The sequence below is a fragment of the Bolinopsis microptera genome, chromosome 7 (assembly GCF_026151205.1).
Source record: "Bolinopsis microptera isolate Bmic1 chromosome 7, MBARI_Bmic_1.0, whole genome shotgun sequence".
Taxonomy (NCBI): Eukaryota; Metazoa; Ctenophora; class Tentaculata; order Lobata; family Bolinopsidae; genus Bolinopsis; species Bolinopsis microptera.
The window spans coordinates 7,515,137-7,534,659 of NC_087078.1; the positions used below are offsets into that span (position 1 = coordinate 7,515,137).

At 37.6% G+C, this 19,523-nt stretch overlaps 1 protein-coding gene and 1 long non-coding RNA gene across 3 annotated transcripts in view; one reads left to right on the forward strand and one right to left on the reverse strand.

Annotated features, from left to right (window-relative positions):
- Window positions 1-19,523, reverse strand: part of LOC134818964 (kelch-like protein diablo) — a 56,092-nt gene that overhangs the window by 27,083 nt on the left and 9,486 nt on the right. The gene's annotated exons all lie outside the window — the stretch shown is intronic.
- On the forward strand, window positions 11,082-15,143 carry LOC134817915 (uncharacterized). Of its 2 annotated transcripts, XR_010160584.1 has the most exons (5): window positions 11,082-11,186; window positions 12,658-12,802; window positions 13,118-13,249; window positions 14,437-14,522; window positions 14,691-15,143. It is a non-coding gene; the product is annotated as an uncharacterized LOC134817915 (long non-coding RNA). The 2 variants fall into 2 exon arrangements; XR_010160585.1 differs by lacking the exon at window positions 13,118-13,249.

The window sequence follows — 19,523 nt, forward strand, 5'->3', positions numbered from 1 at the left end:
ACGCGAGCGTGCTAAATCACCTGACAAGAAACCCCGGTCACCTGACCAGAAACCCCAGTCACCGGACCAGAAACCCCAGTCACCTGACCAGAAACCCCGGTCACCTGACCAGAAACTCCAGTAACCTGACCAGAAATCCCGGTCGCGGTCACCTGACCAGAAACCCCAGTCACCGGACCAGAAACCCCAGTCACCGGACCAGAAACCCCGGTCACCTGACCAGAAACCCCAGTCACCTGACCAGAAACCCCGGTCGCGGTCACCTGACCAGAAACCCCAGTCACCGGACCAGAAACCCCGGTCACCTGACCAGAAACCCCGGTCACCTGACCAGAAACCCCGGTCACCTGACCAGAAACCCCGATTATGCGTGACTTACCGGACTGTCAACAAAACCAAAACCCCACAAACTACAAAATGCTTGAACTCGATAATCAAACGCCTACGGTCCGTATCCAAATGGAGAGTTTTATCGAGAGTCATGCACCGCTGCATACCTCATTTTTCTCAAGAACTGAAATCGTCGGAATATTCCGTTGCACCTTGGAAGTTTCCAAACGGTGCTCCATTTAGTACTGCATAACATTACTGCATAAGGAGATGTCTCACCGGGTGCAGATGTATATGTATACAATTGTGGTTCAATGAATCAATATTAATCATGCTGCTGATCGCTTCTGTGGCAAATAATTTTGATTCCCACAAGCTAGTCAGAACTGTAAAAGTCACATTCTGGATACCACGTGAAAATGTCATAACATTGTTAGGTATTTAAACAATTTAGACAAACTCAAACTTCACTGTTTGTGTGAACCTTTGATAAAGCAGGAAACTATTTCCATGAAATTGCCAGAGGCAGGCAGTACACAGCATCACGTACGTCAGTACGTACAGTACACAACATCACGTACGTCTGTACGTACGTCGTACAGTACACAACATCACGTACGCCAGTACTTACAGTACGTGGTTTGTCAAGCTGCACGATCATCAGGAGAGGCAGAAGTGGGTAATTGGCACAAGAATCATGTTCATAAATAAACTAATTGAGGCAGAGGAACAGTGTGGCGGATATCTTCTAAATAGAAGAAATGTAGTACGAACAATGAATACCTAATTTAAAGAGAAAAGCAGCAGCAGCCAAACAATTAAAATTCAATAAAATCCTTCAAAATATACAATCTAAATAGATCCGATACAATGCCTATCAAAAGGCTTCAATTTACTTCTGATAACAATAACTGCGGTGTCTTTAGAGCCTACAAGAAGTACGTGGGGTTTTACAAACCAAGAATCCGTAATATAAGTTGCGAAACAATTAAGATAATCTGATCATTTCTCCCGGTAAAGACGGAAACGGAAAAATAAACGTGACGTGAGAGCAAATGCTCGTTATAAGGTATTCATGTCACATATTTATGCTTTAACTCGGTTAGGGGCGTGCAGCGCTAATTATTGTAAATATCAATCGTTAGTTGCATTAAATTTGTCACAAAAAACACCACGTCCAGAAATTAGAATTTGCCAAGTAAATGAGGCATGGATCTCAACTGATCAGCAGATCCTCTGATCTGGTGGTCATTTTATTTCGGAGCTCATTACTTTTAAAGCTGGTGACCACTCCCGGTCTCAAGGTGGTCGCTGTGCTATCGCTTATCAATTATCAACTGATTAATATTCAATATTGAGGTGCAGTAATCTCCTGTTACTAGTATCACAAAGCTGCAATAATCTTGTAACCTGCATTACCCTTGCAAGTACCACCCGCATTTACGCAGAGAATTGAGTTGGATCATTTTCCGATACGAGATATTATGGGGACGGGTTCTATAACCAACCAACTCCTTATATTGTCATATCACGTGATCGAGACCAACCAACCAAAGCTGCATTTAATAGTGGCTCTAAGTTTTAGTATGTATTTTTCTACCTGACTTTATTATTGTTGTTGAGGCTGGAGCAATGAGGAAACAGAGCCTTTTATAGAACAAATCTTCTACTTCAGTGGAATGCAGACATTGATTATGTTTGTGTCCGTCAGGATGAGTTTCGTGAATATTTCCCTAGCCTTCATAAATCATGTTGTTACCTCATTATTATGATATACATTATATACATGATATAGATATTTCGGTCTTGTAAATGTGATTGTTATACATTGATGTAAAATTATTTGAATTTTGGAATAAAATAATTCTGTATGCTTTGTAGTGCTGCAGCTACCATGGGGGGTTTCCAATGGTGAAATTTTACAACTTGGAAACTCGATTCACCATAAAAATCATTCACAATTTTTCACCATTTTCATTTAAAAAATTCGAAATATCAAATTGAAATATTAATTGTGTGTTCTGGTACTGTACGACAATACCAAGAGCTCAGTTTCGATGCATCTTACTCGCCAAGTTCACTAAAAGTTACTAGTTTTGATGTACCTTACTCGCCATGTTCACCAAAAGTTACCAGTTTTGATGAAAAATTGTGAATGATTGTTTTGGTGAAGTAAGTATAGGTTTTACAATTTGGATCAATCATTCACCACTTTTCACCATTGGAAACCCCCCGCTACCATTTAATGGCTGATAAATACGTGCATAATGTATACTAATATCCAGTATGTGCATTGTGCAATATAGTTCGTATATATAAGATAATTTGCTTTCTGTTACAACTTTAATGTGCGGGCTCAACCAGAATACTACAGTAGTTCTACATATATGTGAGATAATTTCGGTAGAACCGTTTAACAGCAAAGTTACAGGTATGAAATTAATACGTAGGTAGTTCCGGCGGTATAAGTGGCAAATCTATCGGTATTTATGATTCATCTGGAATTTTTACTTCTCTAGAAACCCTGAAATACCCTTAGAGAGCCGAAGATAAGATACTCTTAATGAAATCGTGCTATTCAATAGCATTCCCTTGAGATCCCGCTTACGTGAAACCCAAAGCTATGCTCTGCTCTTGCGATAGCTTACTAGAGTCTATACTGCTTAACGCATCGCACGAATGGGAGATTGCCGGTTCCGCAGAATATTTTTCAAGACTGATTACTGAGAGTGATCTCAATTTTAGAACTTTATAAATAGACGTGATATGACGGTACATTTTACTAAACCGTTGTATATGTCTAAGGGTAAGGGAGAATTACGGTATAGATATACGTTGTGTTGTCTATCTGAGCTTTTCAATAAGAATTAAAACGCGTCCTTCATATATTATAGAGACAGGGTGGGGAGTAGGGACTGGTATGGGGGCTGCTAGTTGTGGAAATAGTTTAATGTTTACATACAACCGGATATTATCGAACTATCAGTATTTACATTCTGACCTAAGGGAGAACTGCGGTATCAACAAGTTACATTGTTGTTATAGCTTTGTAGTACGTGCCTTCTTACAATTGCAGTTTTCACACTCAGCAGAGCAGTTGAAGTGTGTAGAACTGCCAAAAACAAATGTATCTGCTAAGTTAAAAAATCGTATTTAATCGGCAAATGACAGCATGTTTCGGTCCAGAAATAAAAACAGAGATTGTCTTAATATCTAGGTATCTCAATGATTCTTTATAAAAATTCGGAAGTTGACCAATATTCAACCTAAATTTATAGATTTAATCTAAATTCTAACAAATAAATGCAGTCTTACACTTTTCGTATCACTTATTATATGTTTTAAATAATCCCCTCCAAGTCTTACAATTTCGTATCACTTATATGTTTTAAATAATCCCCCTCCAAGTCTTAAACTTGTTTGTATACAGTATAACGAATCAAAAAGTAAAAAAATCATTATGTGGAAATAAAAGTCCTCGCAGTTAAGCTTCTTGATTTGATTGGATATTCGGAGCTTCACCAAAGTGAAACCTTTCTTTTATTGATAAAAATGATTTGATGTTAAACTTAGGAACGTGAGTACCCCCTTCGGATAATAATCTCTTCTTAATAAACTGGCGTGGACTAATGTTTAAAACTTGATGTTTAAATTCAGGACCTATAAATAGGAGTATATCATAATAATATGATAATATTATTATCAAGTCTGAGAAAAGTATACATATGCGACTGTAGTATGTAACTCTATCATTTGTTAGGCCTAAACACGAAGTTCTCATGGTAAACTTTTGTCATGGGTCAGCTGGTCCAACAGCAGCTGCACTACGATCTAACAATTCAGTACTTTAAATAATGTTTAATTCAATAAACCCGCATTCAATCAAACCTAAGTAGCCCTTTAGTTTAGGTGATGTCGAGTTTACCGTTATTTAACGTTTTGACAAAGTTAGCGGCATACTTGAAGGACAAAATAGATAAATTAATAACAAATTATGGTGCACATAGAACTGCCTATTAAGTATTAATAGTTTGGGCTGTAGCCAAGTTTTGTGCTGTAGCCAAGGTTTGTGCTGTAGACAAGGTTTGGGCTGTAGTTAGGGTTTGGGCTGTAGCCAAGGTTTGGGCTGTAGCCAAGGTTTGGGCTGTAGCCAAGTTTGGGCTGTAGTTAGGGTTTGGGATGTAGCCAAGGTTTGGGCTATAGCCAAGGTTTGGGCTGTAGCCAAGGTTTGGGCTGTAGCCAAGGTTTGGGCTATAGCCAAGGTTTGGGCTGTAGCCAAGGTTTGGGCTGTAGCCAAGGTTTGTGCTGTAGACAAGGTTTGGGCTGTAGCCAAGGTTTGGGCTGTAGCCAAGGTTTGGGCTGTAGCCAAGTTTGGGCTGTAGTTAGGGTTTGGGCTGTAGCCAAGGTTTGGGCTGTAGCCAAGGTTTGGGCTGTAGCCAAGTTTGGGCTGTAGTTAGGGCTTGGGATGTAGCCAAGGTTTGGGCTGTAGTTAAGGTTTGGGATGTAGCCAAGGTTTGGGCTGTAGCAAAGGTTTCAACTGACTACAGAGGCCTGAGCCCATTAAATATACACCATCTCATTACATATTCACTCAATAAATGTGTTGTGATTGGTTTAAAACTTGATACAACTCCTGACGTTAGCGCATCTTTTAACAACCGCTATTAAAAGTACACTAATCAGAGATCTAATCATTTCCTGATGCAGTTCGTACGTGATTAACGTACTAATGACTAGTTACATACTAAAGTATTGTTTATAAGACTCTTAATACACTATACATCTTAATGGAAAGCGGAGGCATCAGTTTATCCCATTAATAGCAGCATTACAGCAAACCACGTACATTGAACAGGACATCTTCACAAACGGAACGAAGGGACAGAGTACTTTACAACATTCACTTATCCACTTAACTACAAAACAAACTACAAAACAAAAGAGGCAAACTGATAAAACACACCATAGTCACTGTCTTTGTAGTAGCGGCAGGTACATTCACAACGTACCTCAAGGCTCAGTGTTAATCACGAACATCACATACGAACATAGCTAATTATAGATCACGAATAGCTGGTACAGGCTAGTGATCGGGGTATCAATAAATTCGATGGTCTTGTTATAGGTACCGCCCGTATTTACACTTAGAATCGAGTTGGAGAATTAGCCATATCATTTTCGGTAGGTAAACCACGCATACATATTATTATCAAGACATCAGAATACGTGATATAGGGACGTAACCATTAATTGTTCTGGTGTTCAACATTCAACATTAATTTCGTGTTACACTCATACAGTTTCAATCTACTCGGGTTACCAAGACTCATTCGTTTATCGCTTACAAACAGCAAAGCAAGCACTCAGCACATTTGCTGTCCCGTGCTCACGTTTGAAGCAGCAGATCAAAAGAATAAAAGAACAATGCAAGTACGTCAGAAACAGATACGGATAATTGTAGACTGTGGCAAAATTTAATTATCAACCGCAAAATAGTGGAAAGAAACATTCTGCAGAAGACTAATGGGTAAGCAAATCTGTACAACAATCTTCTTGGATATAAGCAGACATAAGGAGCAATCTTACAGAGCACACAGCTATGTATATGCTATATTAAATTCTTACCGCGAGCGTGACTCTCGCCTAAAATATGATTTCCCAGAAATCCTGGACGTCACGCACGCGATTCGCAGAAACTTGCAACTTCAATGATTCAGCATGCCATATATATTATAGCAGGTCGCAACATTGAGTTGTCACGTGTCCCTGTAAATACAGTCACGTGGGTCGTTACGCAGCCAATGATCGCGCGTATGTAGCCTCACGTGGGCTGCCCAAGCCACTGCGAGATGTGCATCACGAAATGAACCGCACATGGGTAAAACAATTAGCGTAATGTGGCTGGTCGTGGCCATTTTATTGTCACGAACAACTCGGATATCACGCACGGGCTGTTATATAGGCCTGACTAAGCCGGTGCTTTCCCTCTCTCTCTCTCTCTCTCTCTCTCTCTCTCTCTCTCTCTCTCTCTCTCTCTCTCTCTCTCTCTCTCTCTCTCTCTCTCTCTCTCTCTCTCTCTCTCTCTCTCTCTCTCTCTCTCTCTCTCTCTCTCTCTCTCTCTCTCTCTCTCTCTCTCTCTCTCTCTCTCTCTCTCTCTCTCTCTCTCTCTCTCTCTCTCTCTCTCTCTCTCTCTCTCTCTCTCTCTCTCTCTCTCTCTCTCTCTCTCTCTCTCTCTCTCTCTCTCTCTCTCTCTCTCTCTCTCTCTCTCTCTCTCTCTCTCTCTCTCTCTCTCTCTCTCTCTCTCTCTCTCTCTCTCTCTCTCTCTCTCTCTCTCTCTCTCTCTCTCTCTCTCTCTCTCTCTCTCTCTCTCTCTCTCTCTCTCTCTCTCTCTCTCTCTCTCTCTCTCTCTCTCTCTCTCTCTCTCTCTCTCTCTCTCTCTCTCTCTCTCTCTCTCTCTCTCTCTCTCTCTCTCTCTCTCTCTCTCTCTCTCTCTCTCTCTCTCTCTCTCTCTCTCTCTCTCTGTTTAAAAAACAATGACGTGTAGAGAGGGATCACGAATTCGTTGCTAGACCGTTATAATAAAACAACGTATCTTATCAACACACAGAGACGACAAAATCATGAATAATTTTATCAAACCTTTGGGAATCGAGTATTTTCCGCCGTAGTAATAATATGTAAAAGCAAAATACGTAATAATAATAATAAACCTGAATACAGAATAGAATCGCCCGAATGAGATCAAATGAAATGATAATATGATCATTCGTTTACCGTCATTAGTAAGGTAACTCTTTATTCTAGGAATCCAAAAACAGCGAGTTAGCGAAACTGTACATATCAACTCGTACGTGTTAACATATTAACTCGTGATAATTGTAGCTTGTACGTGACATTTGGCTCGTGTGCAAGGATAATGTTAATAGTGGGAGAGGCGCGTATCATCCTGCAGTTCTGCATGCACGTACGGTTTCATGTGTGCGGCGGCATAATGAATATAAAATTAAATGAGTCGGGGTGGTACATGTCAGCTAACAAAACACAAAAGTAAAATTCCGAAAGTTTAAAGCTCCGCTTAAATTGGAAGTGATCTTTCTTTCCGAATATCGTAATCGCTACATTGGGAAAAATATTAAATTATGCAAAACACATAAAATAGCAACCACTCCACAATCCCTATCTGTTAGGTTAGGCCGAATGAACAAAAGCTGACCTTTATATCATATAACCAGCAAATGACTAGCTTGTAACCAATAACAAGAAATACAAGTTCATTTATTATGTATATGGAATGTACACTCCACTCGTTAGTATTGTATTGTATTGTATTGTATGACATGCCATCGTGGAGTATGTGGTCTCGTGCACCTTTTCCCCCTCACATAAAAGAAAAAACCTAGACTTGCAACCGGCAACCTGCAACCTGCAATTCGAAGGTGATTGCAGCCTTTACGGAAGACTATAAGGTCTTCATGCTTATTGCTTATATAATTAAATGATTAAATGATACATAACGATAGCTTGTTAACCCCAGAAGTTTCCAGTATCGTCATGATTCGAACTACTCCCTGAGCTTGGAATATATTGAATAATATGAAACATATTATATTAAATTAGTAGCTGAGATGGTGTATCGAAATGACGTCAATGAAATCCTATCTCTTAATAATAGGTGTTATGTGTGTAACTGTAAACGCAATTATTGAAGAAAATAGGGGTCTCTAAATTGCCAAAAAAGTGAAATTATGAAAGAGAATAACGCGCAAATAGTACGTATTAGTATTACTATATAATAAAGAATAACGGGTGCGTTAAATTCGAGAAAATGCGCTGAAAACTTGAATCAGTGGCATGAACCAATCTGGGCAACATAGAATGTGCGAATTACAATAATAAAAGGGAAAGGAAGCACCACAATGACACACTGTGATCTAATAGGCACGTACAGGTTATGCTACCTCATCAATGTCCGTGCTATGATAAAGACCACTTTGTTCAATCTAAATTCTCAATTGTTCTATTTTTATAAAAACTATATTTTTTTTATATACTATAACGTTTCATTCGTGGTACTATAACTTTTCGTGGTTATGTGAATGCAGATGTATTGAAATACAATGCACAAAATCATGTTTACTCACGATTTGAGCTCGAAGTAAAATTTGTTAGTTCATTGTATGGTACGAATGTTTGGACGATAACCTTACCAGAAGAACGTAACAATAACCACATCTCATGGAATCGTGAAAGGGGTGTTACGATGTGTGTGGCAAACGGGATTATAACAATTGAAAGTTGTGACTAATGACGAGTCGGGAACTTTTGATTAATTCTGGGCGTAAACAGGGCGTGTTTTTCCATAAACAAGTCCGAGTCTTGTACCTGTAATCGCTTATTCTAACCTCATCAAGATCTTGGTCCGCTCACGCTTGTAGTATCGTCATATTGGTTTCCAGTTAATCATTCCGATTTTAGATTATTTTCTGAAAGGGCCCTAAGGGTTTAAAATTAGCTCCCTTCGAAGTAATTTTAGACGCTGATTCCGAATCAACCCCCATGACATAAGGTTAAAATGCCTCTCTGAGAAGTTAAGGGAAAACAAATTTTGGTCACTTGACAAGCTAAACGAACTTATATATGCTGTGTAGAGTTAGGGTTATGAATGTGGTTACATTTAAGGTACGACCGTTTAGTTCGGCTGCAAACCCATAAAACCCGAGTCTCGTGACACACATATTGAAATCTAATTATATTAATAGAGTAATAAGAAATGCTGACCTCACTAATAACTACATGAGGCTGAGGGTTTCTATGGAATTATATGAGCCGCGCATCATGGCACCCGCAAAATACGCGGCATCCTGATACAACCGGCTTGTCTGGGAGCAAGACTAGACTATTGTGCGTGTTCTTTCTGAATAACTCATTACAATTATAACTGACTACTGAGTTAATCTATCTTAGTCGGGAGGTAAAAGCACGCACGAAGTTCGGCTCAGATGAAAGTTATTCAATAAATGGTTAAATTGGACAGTGGACGGTATCGGGTATATATGCCTATTACATGCATACGAACATACACCATTTCTGAGATCATTACGGTAGATAATCGTGGAGATTTATTACCTTATTTGAATGAAAATTGGACTGAAGGAAGCTGATTATGCTTGAAAACAATTCCAAAATAATTTAATTTACATCCATGAGGAGATGTTTGCGAGTTCCGACTGATACGTCATGGTGAATTGATGAAACTATCAACCAGAATTTTTAGCCCAAAATCGCACGATGGGACCACGTTGAATAGAGCCGCGCTATTTTCTATCCCGTTTGGCGCTGCTAGTCGCGCTTGCGTCCGCGCGTTACGCGTACGTCATGTAAAATATTGAAATCACAAATGCGACCTTATTGTTGCGCGCGCGACCATGCGCTACCCATTTCCATGTTTTGAATTAAAAAATCGACGTACGACCACAGTATATAAATTTTGAAACAATTAATTATTTGGTAATTGATGCATCTAGAGTCATTTTAATATAGCTTATATACATTTTTATTGTTGTGCATAGATAGATAGCCTGATGAATCGAGCGCTAATTCTAATGCAGAAGAAATGACTACTTATGAGCAAACAAACCGCCTAGTTTGATGTTAACTTTCGTATTCTTTACTATTTAAGCAAATTGTATTGTTGGCTGATATTTTTCCAGCTTTAAATTTGATATCGTCCACAAGTTTCGGGAAATGATGTTTGTAGACTTGAGACTGTATGCTCACGACCTTTTGTAAATACATATATGAAGAATAGAACATCATATCACCTATTCTTTGATATAAAGTGAAAATCTCCAAAGAAGATTTCATTGAATCCTCGATCTGACACTTTCAAAGATATTCAAATCATTGGTAACATATTGATTGTTGTAGATCACAGGTCTATGAATTCTCACATACCATCTCCATGACGAAGCACACAATATTTCCTACTTGAGGCCGTACAGTGAGTTCTAATGGCTTGTCCCAAATGCATCAATGTGCTTGACTTCTATAACTTAACATTATGAGCCTTTAATCTTATGTCCCAACTCCCATCGTATAGATGATTGATATTTCTTACAAGCACACAAGCAGAATTTCTTCTATAGGCTTCTTTTGAAAATGTCTTTTTTGTCTTTTTAAACCAAGAATATATTGCTCTATGAGATAATGCCATTTTCGAAAGATTTGAAGATGAATGTTTATTAGTGGGCTACAAATCCTGCCACTCATCATTTCCTATTGTAAAGTAAAATTATTTCTTGGAGCACTTAAATCAACCACCTGCCACAATACAAATTCTCGCATTCCAATAAATGTTATTATATGTTTATTGTTTCTTTTTACCCATATTTTGACCAATTGTAAAAATATATATGCTCAAATGGATATTCTTTTAATTAAGTACCGGGGAAAGAAGGTGGACACCAAACATGAGATCCATCTATCAGAAGTCTCCTACAATCTCATCCCTGCCCCTTTAATGGAGTCTAAATAATGGAGCAGATCATGCGTTTTGAAACTTTTATATATTAGATTGTTAAAGATTTAAAATATTGTGCTCTGCCAATTGCAACACTAAAAATTTGATTGTGCTCTGCCAATAGCATCACTTGATTTAATTGAATGTATATTAAATACATTTTGACACATTTTTCCTTTTATTTACTATCGAAACTTCTATTAGGGAAAACGAAATCTTTGACATACTTATTCTAATCAATTCAATTTAGGTGCCTACAGTTCATGTATGATGAATCTACTGGTTAGTGGTGACGACGCAGTCTTAACATTGGAGTGAGCCAATCTAATCCAAGCAAGTGAGGGAAATAATTTTATTTTAAACCTGGCGTGCACCAAGTTGGAAATGCAGTATCCAAGACAACCCACCATTATCAAAGGCTAGTTAGACATTTAAATTGAGTACACAACAGTTTGGTTAGGAATAAGGTTAAGGTTCCTAAAGTCATAATAACTATCTGTTACCCCTACCCTTGCATTATTTTAAATTTGTTTCACTAAAAAGTTTGTTTCACTATTTCTCACTCTTATCCTAAAAGTAGTTTATTATGATCATAGTTCTATAATACATGGGAAGTATCTGTGCAACCCCACAACCAAGTCTACTCTTGGTTTTAGGGCTGCACAGATACTGCCCCACTCAATTCCCAATCCAAAACTGGACACCTTTTAGGTTACATAACTCAATGCACTCAATGATGGTAGCCATAAAGCACATCACTCCATTTGTATCCTTTAACACACTATGATTTATTAAAACATTGTTACAGGCATTATTACTCAAATTTCTATTAAAATGAAACTGTAACCTTGCAGTGCAGAGTATGAATCAACCCCGAAATGTTGCTATTTAACAATTAACATAGCAATTAGAAAGATAGATTATTGTGTTTATCCTTAGAATTCTATTAGTTGTATAATGTAAAACCGGTATAGTGTTGGAATTGTTCTCTGAATTTTGTAAAATTGATCCAGAAGATCAGAAAGGGATGCACTTATGCATCAAAATGTTATGTATCCCAAATTTCTTGTTCCCAAGGTATTACATTTTTCACTCAGTGAGTGTTTCTGATTAAAGTATGAGTGTTGGGTGTTTGTCATGTAATGTAGGGCTGATCAGTGGTCAGTTATTTTGATTGATAATTAACTGTGACATAATGGGACTGTTGAAAAGCACTGCGCTATTTCTATTCCGTTTGGCTCTGCTAGTTGCGCTTGACCACGCGCTACATGTACGTCATATCATTGATCATGTTTTTATTTGTTTAGATACAAGCTTGTCACGTTTGGCCATCATAATTAAAGTGAAGTAAATAATTCAGTATCTTAATTAGGTGGCTGCATTTTGTTTTGAGTTTAGTAGGTCCTAGTATTTATCCCTATGCAGTCACTCAGATAAGTTTTATACCAGGACACTTCAACAAAAACACATATTCTGCCCACAATAAGGGGCCATAATTGTTTCAATTATGCAAATGTATAGGATTATTATTATCATTACCTTGATGCAGTTATCTGTGCACATATGAATAGTCCAAATATACATTTTTTTAAAAATTGTGCATAAAAAGCGGCCACTTTGTTGATTTTATTTGGATTCGATCTAAGTACCACTGATCTGATATTATTTTCATTGTCGGGCTGAAATAAAACTTGTGAAAATTCCAAGAATGCACTGAGCACATTTATGCGCATTGCTAAGCATCTGGCTAATTCAATACTGCAACTGGCTAATGTATAATTGAGATAATTAACATGACCTTTATTCAGATGACGGTAAGATGATTTCGATGATGTCAAAACCGTTGGAGAGATGGATGCCTCATCTACCCCTGGTTGGCTCACAATACATATGATTATTCTGTTTGATATTTTTTCCTCCTCTCCAATCATTGTTGGTCTTCAGCTGTATGAGGTAATTTATTTCAAACAACTAAGCCTGATGCAAATGATGTTAAATATTATTAAGATCTGTCTTTCTTGTATGATCACATAATTCCGTGTTCTTGATGGAAGGCCACATGCACTGTTTTCAAACTTTAAAACAACGACCAAGCACTGTGTTGTTTTTGTTCTAATCATGATCAGTTTATAGTTATCTTCTGATCTATTTAATTTGAAGGTTTTTAAATGAGCATGTGCTTCGTTACTTTTAGGATAAACTTACTTGTCGCTAGCTGCTGTAATGGCTACATTGTTATTTGTTGTGCTAATGATACCAAAATCGTAGAATAGAGAGAGAGAGAGAGATTGTGCTGACTGAAATAGTGGTGACTGGAGAACTCAGAAATACAAATCTGTGCAACATCTTAAAATTCCTAGTTTGATAGCCCTTACAACTCCCTCTGACACACACCGTTTGGTAAGTACTGTAATACTATTTTAAATAGTCCTTAGATAAAGAGATATTGGTAATATTTTACCGGGGGAGGAGGGGGACCCCGGGATCAGGTACTGAGTACTGTTAACTGTACGTGACGTTGGGGTGATGTGTCATATATTCTTCCAAAACACAGTTAGTACTTTTGTACTAAGTGGTGGATCTGCTGCTCATTTCCCAGAAAAACAGTTTGTACTGTATGCTACTAAATAGTGAGTCTTAGGTCTAATTTGCCCAAAAACAGTTAGTAAATTAAGATATAATTTATTAAACAGAGTGCGATTGATCTTTTGTATAATTTTAAAAAGTGGCCTTTGGCTTTGTTGACTTTTCCGTTTGAGAAGGTGCAGTGTTTAATTTATTTTAAAATGTATTTCAACTACTGGTTCTTAAATGATGTGTGATATGTATAGTACACATTACATACATGCCATGTGTGTAATTGTAATCTGTAAACATGTGGGCGTGTGTTAGTGTATGTTTTTAATTAAGCATAGATATCTCAACTGTTAGTTTCATTGTTTACATTCAATATCGGATCCTTTTAAAACTAAAAAGTCATATTTAATGAGCTGTTTAAAGCAATTTCTGGGTGGGTATCTTATTTTATAAACCAAGACATAGTACAGTGATTTCTCAACAGTTAGTACCACAAAAGCCGGTAAAAGGGGGTGGGTGTCTTAATTATTATCCTAAAAACAGTTAATACATGATCCCTTACCCCCGGCCCCCCGGCCCCCCCCCCCCGGCCCTCTTGATGTGGTATCTCCTCTATTTCAGAAGTCTTGGCCCAGATTTCTCTGGTCTACTAGACGTGGAGCACAGGTGTAAGTCTACTTCAAATGTTTGTTGAGAGTGTCGGTTGAGTGTTAGCAAATAACTCTTTCCAACGTAGATTGATGGCCATTGCAGAAATATTCTCCTGTACCGTAGCGAGTAGATCATCTTTTGCTTTCTTGGACCAAGACTGAGTGCTGTGTTGTGAGTGTGAGTAGAAATGGTGACCTTTCCTCTTCGGGGGCGGGGGAGGAGTGGTAGTGAAATGTTGATGGGGAAGCGGGAGAAGTAGAGAGGGAGTTGTGGAGTATTTTGTGGAGCGGTTTGAGGAACAAACTAAATAACCTTCGAATAGATTTCGTAATTCCTGCTAGCATTGTACAAAATTTCAGGGATTAAATCCTGAAAAGTAGCGAATAGTATTGCCGATCAGGCCAGGACCATGTAAAAGTGTAACATTCCTTCTCCGAGAACAAATGTAAGTTGAAGCAAAATTACTATTGCCAATTATTTGCCAATGCTGATGAAAAAATGTTATTAAGATTTAGAAAGTTCCGAGATTATTATCTATCATACAATTTTGACACAACTCACGACTTGCTGAGGTTATGTTTCAAATTCGTTTCACATTATTAATCTTTGACAGGGAGTTAATTCTGCCACAAAAGAAAAGAATGAACTGATGAACTCGTTCACACTACCCCTCGCTCTTCAACTGTTGGAGAAAACTTCCTTCTATCGCTGCTCGCAACACAGCAGAACTTGGTTTAATTCTGTGCGCTAAAATTTTGCAAACGAGGCCTAAAATACTGTTATGTAGGATAGACTGTTATGTAGGATAGACGGAATCGTTTCAGTAACTTTCTTGATCATCTTTAGAAACTCTTTCAACAACATTGATAAAGTCCAGTTTGCCTGCTGAAATTTCAGAATCTTGCTCTACTTTACGGAAGGCGCGAATGTAAAATCTATGAATTGTAAAAAAAGCAATCAATGTCAGTTAAGAGTTAAAATTTGAATATGCATGATATGGTCGGTCGAATATAATATAATGAATTGATCCAAAGCCAGCAGGCTTTTCGCACTGGCCAGTATTGCTTTTTGAAGGTAAACGCTACAATGCTCATCAAGGAGCAAATCCTGGTTCGCGTAACCAATATCAAACGCATCATGGAATCCATTTTCTGAGATAGGATTCACATTTAATCATCAAAACTCTTCTTACTGATTGTTCAACAGAATGAGAGTAAGTAGTGGTAGTTTTGAATCATTTTCAGACTTTCAATATCGATGGGGTTTGAGAATAATTGGGCCTTGGGAACATATTTCCAATCCGGAGTTATGGCAAATTACGTGTTAGTAATAATGTCAATGATTATATCTGTGTTCGTGTATTAATCTAACTACTGACTTTATTTGTTTATCTCAATAAGATATTGTATTTAACTTATATTTATAAATAATATAGATAAAGCAAAAGCATTCGACCAGATGTGGGTTTGAGTCTGGCCAGGTGTTGAAATCTTCGAAATCTTTGAAATCGTAGAATTTAACCCCTGGTCAGACTCGAACCCACACTGAGTTTACATATTGCTTGTGTCAATATATAGAATTGGTCTTTTGCTGTCATGACCGAGCCATTGTGGTAACTGGTCGTTTTGATACTATGTGTTATTATATTGTGCTACAATGCACTATTCGATCAAACTGATAACATTTTCAATTGTTATATTGTTAAGATTGGCGTTCAAAATTGCACGCGAATGTATTACAATAACACAGAAACATCGTCTTTGATCATCTCTATCTCTAAACCATTCTGTCGTGCCATTCTGGAAATTTGCACACATAAAGCTAAGATGATGTCCAATATATTCTGAGTTTTCTGGGAGGGCTAATAATGAGGTTCTCTTGCAGTGGTCTGTCGAAAACTGATTACTTTACGCACATTTTATAGTCAACTTTATTACGTGTCAGTACTCAGTAATAAAGTGAATGATGGAGTATTATATTTGTGGTAGTGTTTTAATCTAACTAATAACCTAATTTGTTTATCTCAATGATATCTTATATTTATAAACTTAATGGATAAAGCAAAAACATTAAGCTGGATGTGGGTTCGAATCTCACCGGGATTTGAAATCGAAGATTTCAACCCCCGGTGAGAATCGAACCCACATCCAGCTTACTACTCACATTGAAAGCATCCAAACAGTCCACTGATCTCATGATCGAGCTATTGTGGTAACTAATCTTTCTAATACTATGTGTTATTATATTCTGTTACAATGCACTATTCTATCAAATCTCTAATATTTTCAATGCTTACAATTGGCGTTCAATGCTTACATCTTACAATTGGCGTTAAAAATTGCACGCGAATGTATTAAAATAACACAGAAACATCGTGTTTGATCATCTCTATCTCGAAACCATCTTGTCGAGCCATTCTGAAAATTTGCACACATAAAGTTGAGATGATTTCCAATATATTCTCAGTTTTCTGGGTAGGATAAAAATGAAGTTCTCTTGCAGTGGTCTGTCGAAAACTGATTACTTTACGCACATTTGATAGTCAACTTCATCAAAAAGTTAACTGATAAAATTTATACTGGGATGCAGAACAAAGGATTCTCTTTAAAACTGAAACATGAACTAATGATATGCCAAGTAAAGATAGAGCTGGAAGCCAATGGGAATCATGATGAAATATTTGCCTGGCAACACTCAGCGCGCGAAAAATCTCTAGTGCAATGCGCTTCCAGTGGTCCCATCGTGAATCGTATCCCGAACGAACGATTCTTACTTTAATTGAACGAATATTTTACCTAAATGATCACTCAACATAGTCAAGTTCTTCTTTTATATGTAATATTATACTCCTTTTCAATCACGATTTTCTATAAAGTAATATTTGCAGCTAGTCCTAGACTCAAGATGGGTTGAGACCACTTTGATCTGCATTAAATCTGAAAGCTTCCGTTCTTTGCGTGATGAACCTTGAGACGATGACCTAAAGGGTGATACAACAGTGAAGCAATTGCTAGTTGGTATTCACTATTCATGAATATTGAATACCGAATTGTTCCAACTTTTAATGAATATGTGTGACTTAGTGAATAAAATAGCAATAGAAAAGTTAAAGATGTTTTGTGGTCCTGTGTGTGGTTAAGTTAACAGCAAGATGAAAGGGAATCTGGGGAAATATTTAAACGGTTCTGAAGAAAATAGCGATAATTGATAGTGGAGATCAAAGACAAGGTCGCAACTTTTAAAAATCTCGGACTTCAAAAGTAAATGATATATAGCATGTCTAGTGACGTATAGAATATTGCATAATCCCTAATAGTAGGTTATTTATCGTACGTGCTTTTCCCTTTACAATCATTATGCTGGTAATCGTTGGAATCTTTTATTTATGTCGTTGTCCGCCCGAATTTAACGGTGATAATTGTGTTTGTGACCAGTTACAAGGTTTACAGAATGAATATTGGATACCAAATGTATGTCCCCAAAAAACATCACAGAAGTGCTCAGCACCTGGATGCAAGACTTGCCCGGTATTGTTCGATCTTGACTCTAAGATCATGGTCAACGGCATGGAGCTTAATCTAGACGAATCCCTCACGTGCAAAGATAAGCACATTATTTACGTTGCACAATGCCAGCAGTGTAGGACTATTGAGGGATCTGAGGACACTTACTTTGGGCAGACGTTGACTCCATTCCACATTAGGCTCAATGGGCACCGGAACAAGTTCAACATTGACGACCGTGCCCTCTACGAGCACTCAGCCTTATCAATGCATTGTTACGATGTACACAAGGACACTTTCAGTTTTGACTGTTTCAAATTCGGGATTGTGAAAAAGACTAAACCTTCCCTATTAGATAGGGAAGAGGCTAGATTTTGTGCAAAGTTTAGAACTAATGTTTGGGGTTTAAATAGGATGGAAATTAAAAGATAGTTTTTTTGTGGTTTTTACCAATATCTGTAATTAATTAATTTTAACAATTTTGTGCCAATTTTGCGTCATTTTTCCTTATAAATTTTATCTACCACGTTATCAGTGAAACAATTTTATCGTATTCCAATTGCTGATCGACTTTCATGATATTCTCTAATCATGACCTTTTTATAAATTTTTGAATCTCTTTGACTGAGTATTATGATTGATTTTATCTGACTAATTTATTTCTTTTTTGTAGGCTCTAGCGATGTAATAAACGAAGTTTCCAAGCCAAATTTGTGTGTTTCCCTTCGTGTCCAAAATCAATCATATTGGATACCAAGGAACAGTATTGTTAGGAGATTGGCTTACTTCTAGGTAAAACGGATTGGCTTGCTTCTAGGTAAAACGGGAAAACGGAAGAAACTATCGACAGTCCTAATGACGACTGAGAAAGATTGCTGACGTAGGTGAGACTACTAGCTACCTGAAAGAGAGAGACCTTGTGGCGGCTGGAAAATATTGCTGACGTAGGTGAAAGAACTGATGAGTCCTGCGAAAGGGCAAAGTGTGTTGCCGCCCCAACAAGGGTTACGCACAGTAACAACGCTACAAGGAGTCCGATCAAAGGATGATCCATGATTAGAATGCACTACAAAACAACAAAACAGATATGTGGTTCCAGGACCTCCGATGAGGGGTATAGGATCAAAGGTCACACAGGATTAACAGCTTTAGAACCATCGAGAATAATTGGAAAATCTTATAACCTTACAACGTGTTAGTAGTGTAGGATGCAGAGGCAACATGCAGGTGCGGGAATCACGCACCTAGCTAAACCAATCACCAAACTTTTAGCCTTTAGGTACCATCAGGTTGGGTTATTCTTGAACAGGTTCGTGTAGTTTATATATACTAGCAGGAACCCGTCTACCCTAAAGTGGTGTCAAGACTCGAGAGACTAAAATAATTATTACCTATTTAATTTGCGTTTTTGACACCACTTGGGAGTCCAAATTTTGGGCACTAAAATTCTTATTCCTTGGCCAATTTTTTACTTTTTCATGCTGATTTGAAGGCCATTAAAGCATTTGACCCAGTCAAAAAAGTTTCAGTTGTATATCTTTTACGGTTTTTGCGGAAAGTCGCGTTAAAGTTGATGCCATGGTGTCAGTAAAATGGCACGGAACCATATATATCGTCTCGCTTTATATATAGTAAGATAGTATAGTAGTATTATATATAAACTTTGCCTTACACGATTGTTGAGTTTAACATAATAAATTATTCTTAAGGTTAATGTTTTACACCGAGTTCCGTGACAATTCAGTATGTGTAATTTACAATTAAATGGGCAGGATGACTGGAGCTTCTTGGGCTGTTAATGAACAGAATTGAGGGGAGTATTCAATATAGTAATTTACAACACTATTCTAACACATAGTGTTTATAAAATGAAACGCGTAACAAACTATAAAATAATCTAACTATGACTATAACTCTTCCATATCTAATTGTGACTCAATCTG